The 6,000-nt window shown below is 42.7% G+C and overlaps 1 protein-coding gene across 4 annotated transcripts in view; it reads left to right on the top strand.

Annotated features, from left to right (window-relative positions):
* Positions 1-6,000, top strand: part of SEMA5B (semaphorin 5B) — a 3,270,261-nt gene that overhangs the window by 1,985,712 nt on the left and 1,278,549 nt on the right. The gene's annotated exons all lie outside the window — the stretch shown is intronic.

The following is a 6,000-nucleotide window of genomic DNA, read 5'->3' as shown; positions in this document are numbered from 1 at the left end:
TTATAGCTTCTTGAAAAAGCTGAAAAGTAAGGCAAAATGTGAGAAAAGGAAAAAAAAAAGTAACGTGCATGTTATGGGGACCCAAAAATGGGGAGGGGGGATGGGGAAGACTGGAGGCTATTGTGTGTATGGGAGAGGTCTGAAACAGTAGGCATAGGGCACCATTTCACCTAGGTCCAGACCTGTACATAGAGTTGCTGCAATATATCATTGCTGCAACTAAATGCCAGTAACTGTGAATGTCCCTTTTTTGTGAGACGGGCCAACGCAGTGCAGTACACAAGTCTTGTAATGCAAGAATGCTGTAGCTAAAGCTTAGCCTGTGCATACTACTCCTAAAAGTGTGCAGCATAGGAAGGGTGGCAGTGACAGGGAGATACATAGACTGGAAGTGCCTATGGGGGCCCCCAGCTTGACATCTGTTGAGGGCCCCCAAAATTCTAACACCGGCCCTGACCAGGAGTGCACATAGACCCTCTGAAGCATTAATCTGTGACCACTCCCAGTTGTTTTTCAGGAGAATGAGAGTGGTTGAGTGATCTCCCAATAGCAAACAAGTAAAGTAAATATCTTATTTAATTTTTTAATTCATTTGCTTGCTTGCTTACTTATTTATAAGTGATAACTGGTAATGTCCAAAAGAGTAGTGTCATTTTTTTTAGTGGTTTGCCAAAGAGGAAAGCTTCAGGGACAATTACAAAGCCAATGTACTTGTAATATACATCAAATACAGTTATTAATTCTTAAACATACACGATTCTATACTGCTCTGCAGTGCTTGCACTGACACCTCTCAACTATCCAGACTTTTGCAGAACATCCCCAGTTTTGCCTCACAGTTTTTCCCCATCTCTTATAATTTTTTTTATTTTCTGACAAATCACTGAGCATTGGTGTTTTATACTACTAATTGTTCTGAAAATGCATGTTGATGCAAAACCTGTTTTATTAGATTTTTAAGTGAATCGGAGTAATATTCCAAAGACATGCATCTGGAGCATTTCTCCCCGGGCCTCCGCTGAAAACAGGCTCTGTGGAACCTAGTCGGACGTTCCCAGTCAACAAATGATAAATAAATAAATAAAATAAATAAAAAATAAATATTAGAGATTGCCCATGATTTCTGACCTTTGTTACCCATTATTTTTGACTTTGTCTAGAATTCTTCAGCAAAGGAATCGAGAGATATGTTCGCACTGTGCTTGCAATAAATTAATTATGTACACAGACTTAAACTACAGTTGCTTTGCTGATTACATGCTTCACAGGAAAAGTTTTTTGAAAAGTAACTGAAAATTTTGTGTCTTTAGTTACTAACAAGCAGTTGCCAATCAAGTACCATTTGGTAACTCTTAACTTTCTTCTAGAAAAGTTCCACTTGTATAAACTCATGAATAAATAGATTGAGAAGCAACTGTTGATCATGAACAGTTGATATTTTAGAAACCTGCATGCATACCAGTAAGAGTTTTGTGCAAAAGTTTTGCACCGACTGTATGTGAAATATGTAATAACATGGTTAAATCATTCATCAATAGGCATAGATCACTGCTGGTCATGACATATGACAATGGTGCCTATCCTAACAATGAAACATCATGGGAATCATAAACTTTTACTTTCTCATCATCTGTTCCATTTTCTCAACTTCTAACCAGTTCTTCATTGTGCAAGTCCATAAGCTCATGTCAAACTTGTATACCATAAATACATGACTGTTCAAAAGTTGCCCAATGCCCATAATGTCCGAGATAAAACTGAAAGACTTCAGCTAGTCCCAAAAGATGAAACCCTAAGAGTTGGACAGACTTAACATTAAGCCCCTTAAGGTTTTTGCAGAATGTAGTAATTTAATATAGAACCAGAGTACCAGAATTGCATGCCATGGTGTTGAATGTAAACTTCTACATAACAGTGTAGTGCAGTTTATGCATATCACTCTGTACATGGTATATTCAAATGATGTATATGAAGACAGGATTATGAGTGATGACATGATGAATTACTGCCAGCTTCAAGCAACTATATGTAAGGCATGTGACACGGATGGTTTGACATAGCAGCCATTATACCCGTACATTGCAAAGGCACATTTTGGCATTTCACATTGTGTTACAGTGCACAGTGAAGTGCAGTGTGCAGTCTACAAGTTTGTCACACCACTAGTGTTATGTGGTCCTGAGGAGAACTGAGGATGACAACAGCTATGCTTATGTAAGTCACCGTCCCACACAGAGTTGTGTGTATGTATATGTGCATACACACAGACTATTCTGCATATGACTTATTATATGTTTGTTTATTTTATTTTACATTTGTTTACCGGGAAGGTCCGACTGGACAGAGCTATCCATTTTCAGCTGAGGCCCAGGGAGAAAAGCTCCAGAACAATTGCTAGCAAACTTATACATAAGATATTTACACATTTAGTTATAAAAATATAGCAGACAATAACATATGATTGCATAAGATATTTACATAAGCATAGTGGTTTAGACATACAATTAAAAGTATAGCAGGTAGTTTGCATTAACTATGCCTTATTTGCCTATTATCTGGCATATAACATGTCACTGTCCTGCAGGGGAAACAGTTCACTGTTGGCCTCAGGCGATGGAAATTCAGGCTGTCGTACAATGTCTGTGCAGCTATAAAAATGCTGTGTGTTGGAAGTCTTGGCAGGAGTTTGCAGGTTTTTTTCACCAACTTCTTGGTGTTTACAGAGTGAGTGTATATGTTTATGCATTTGTATGTCCACATGTTACTTTGCATATGTATAAGTGTGGTTTTCTCCATCTTTCGTCTTCTCTATATACACATATCTGTATCTAATTAATGTACTACTTTCTGTGTATGTGTGTATGTGTCTGTGAGTGTTTGCATCTGTATATTGGAGTGCCTTGTGTGTATTACACATGCTGGTTAGGGTGCCTTGTGCACAGTAAGCTGTCTCCGTATGTTGTGTGGCTTCGGTACCTGTGCTGCAGTGGCAGCACAGTGACTTCAGGGCAGTTTATTTGGAGTAGTTATTGTGTTACATGGTACTCCTGTTTATGACCTGCAGTGGCAGCACAGTGACTTTTGGGTGCTTATTTGTAGTAGTTATTGTGGTATGCTTTTGCTTCTGCATGGTTTATTTGTAGTAGTTATTGTGATACAGGGTACTCCTGTTTATGACCTGCAGTAGCAGCACAGTGACTTTTGGGTAGCTTGTTATTTGTAATAGTTATTGTGGTACAGGGTACTCCTGTTTATGATCTGCAGTTGACAGCACAGTGTCTTCTGGTTGGTTTGTTGTTTGTAGTACTTATTGTGGTATAGAGTACTCCTGTTTATGACCTGCAGTGGCAGCACATTGACTTCTGGATGGTTAGAACCACATTATGACTGCATTGTTAAGTAGTTTGTGGTAGCTTTTGCTATAGACATGACTCCAGTTTATGACCTGAGGTGGTGGTGCTGATGTCCTTTTATTCCAATGTTGCAGTATTCTACTTGTGGGTTTACCCTTCTTCCTCTCCAGTTTGTCCAGCCAGGTTTCCAAAGATTTTCAGTCCCCCTTGGTGCGTTGGACCTCTGACATGGTAGCAGGTACGTGAGCTATAAAAGTGACATCTGCATGCACCAGACCTCAGAACTTTTCAGCTACCAGTCATAAGCCAGGTGCTCCTGCTTCTCGCGGACGTCAGATCTAAAAATGTTTTAGTTAAGTACCCCATTGGGGATTCTTTCTGTCCTTTTGTTGATAGTTATAGATTGTCCATGTCATTCAGTAAGGGCAAATACAAGTGTGGTCACCAGATTCCCCAAAAAGACATGACCACAACCAGTGTCTCTTTTGTTTAGACAAGGAACACGACCACGAGAACTCCACCATTTGCTGTTCATTTGTCCCTAAGACGTTATGTCACCTGTTGCAGGCCTTACACCTATATCTAGAGAATCAGCACTTAAAACAATTAGTGTTAGGGATGGAGGCCGCGTCCGATGCCCCATGTGAACTGTCTAGGAAGAGGGCCAAGTCCTTGCAGCCTACTTCATCTGCTGTGCCTCTTGCAGCCATACATCAGTCTGTAGTAGATGTTAGCTTGGCTGAGGATCTGGAATCCACTGGTGTAGATAAAGCAGGTACCTCTGAGGAAGCCACACAATCTTGAGTGGATGACACGTCCACAGAGGAATTACCAGTGCCTTCTTAGATGCCAGGGGGAACCAGCGGTCACTCTGGGTCCATCGGACTCCGCCTCCACCATTCCAATGCCTGACCCTAGGCCTAGCTCTACTCATATGCCTGCTAGGCCTTTAAAGAAAAAGCAAAAAACTAGACACCTCACTCTGACCTTTGAAAGCATGCCTGACTGGCAGGCCTTCAGCCAGTGTTTAATGTCTTCATGGCCCTTAGGCCTCCTGCTGATGCCTCTGCCACTGCTCCTCACCTTCTTAGCCCTAGCCCTCACACTGCTGAAAGGAGGACAGATAAGGCTGAAGAAGATGATTTTTCTGATTCCTCTGAGGAATCCCTATCTTATTCCTCCCAGATCTCATCCCCTCTGGGATATGGATCTCCTGAAGTGGGTTCTGTCGAACCTGACTCCCCTATTGAGGACTTAACCTTTGGGGAAACAATATGATGAAAGACCTCTTCAAGTGACAATCCACGGATATGTCTGAAGTACAAAAAAGGTTTTAAGACCTAATTCAGATGGACTCTCCTAGTCCTTCTGCTATACCTCCCATTCAACCTGCATTCCTGGATGCATTTGCCTCTGCTTCCATTAGCCCAGATTCCCAGCCTCCAGCTCCTCATAGGGCAGACAGACTCTATAAAGTTCCTGAAACAGAAACAATTCTCTTTAAGTGCCCTCCTGCTGACCTGGCCACTATCTCCATCTCTTCTGATAGAGCCTCCAAGCTCCTTCCAACCACTACTGTCCTTCCTGCTGATAAGGACAGCAAGACCCTGGTGTGGCTAGGAATGAAAATTTACACCTCAGCGACCCTCTCCTTCAGGGCCACCAACTGCATGACCCACATGACTAAATACTTCTTAGCTCTGCTGGATAAAACCACTAAGGGCCTAGATGATATTCCTGACTGTGCAGCCAAAGCTTCTCTGTCTTCCCTGATAGTCCACATCTCTCAAGTGAATAAACAGTCTTTAAGATGCAGTTATGATGCAGCTGAAGCCTCTACTAGGTCAGCTGCATCAGCTTCAGTACTCAGAAGGTACTCATGGCTGCGACTCCAGCCTCTCCCTGATGACTTCAGGGCCAAACTTCTTGACGCACCTCTGGACAATTCAGCCCTTTTTAGTGCAAAAGTGGCTGATCTGTTTAAATCCTTGCAACAAAAAGCTAAAGAGCTGCAGGACTTAAAGCACCTCCTAGTTTCACCCATTCTCAAGTTCCAGAGGAACTACCTAGCCAAGACACAGTTCATCAGGAAAACCTCCAGGCCCACAGCTCCGCCTAGGTCTAGAAGACCCCCTAGAAGGCAACCCCCTCAGGCTAGACCTTCTAAGCCCTCCAGCCAAAAGCACCTCTTTCCAGATAGGACAGAAAGTGCCTGACTGCCTGCCAACGCTACTGCCCCCACTCCCTTCTACCATTCCCCTGTCCACTTGCCTCTCTCACTGTCTCCCTACATGGTCTCTTATTACCACAGACAAGTAGGTTCTGTCCATCATTTAAAATGGATAGTTCATGTCCTGGATCACCCTTTCTCCATCAGGTTCTGCAAACCCTACTGCTACAAGGCACCACAGAACCAATACCTCCACAGGAAAAAAGAAAAGGATTCTACTCCAGAATCTTGTTGGTACCCAGAAAGGAGGGAACCATGGAGGCCAGTCTTAGACATCTCACATCCCAATCCCTTCCTTTGAGTTCCTACCTTCAGGATGCTCACCCTCCCTACTCTCTTTCCTCTCATCCTTCCTCAGGGATTCATGGCTACCCTGGACATAAAGGATGCCTACCTTCACATACCCATAAAGCCCAC

This window comes from Protopterus annectens, chromosome 2.part1 (assembly GCF_019279795.1).
Source record: "Protopterus annectens isolate FY-2018-M chromosome 2.part1, PAN1.0, whole genome shotgun sequence".
In the NCBI taxonomy this organism is placed as follows: Eukaryota; Metazoa; Chordata; order Ceratodontiformes; family Protopteridae; genus Protopterus; species Protopterus annectens.
The sequence above is the reverse complement of the archived record's forward strand: the minus strand, read 5'-3'. Positions and strand labels throughout refer to the sequence as shown.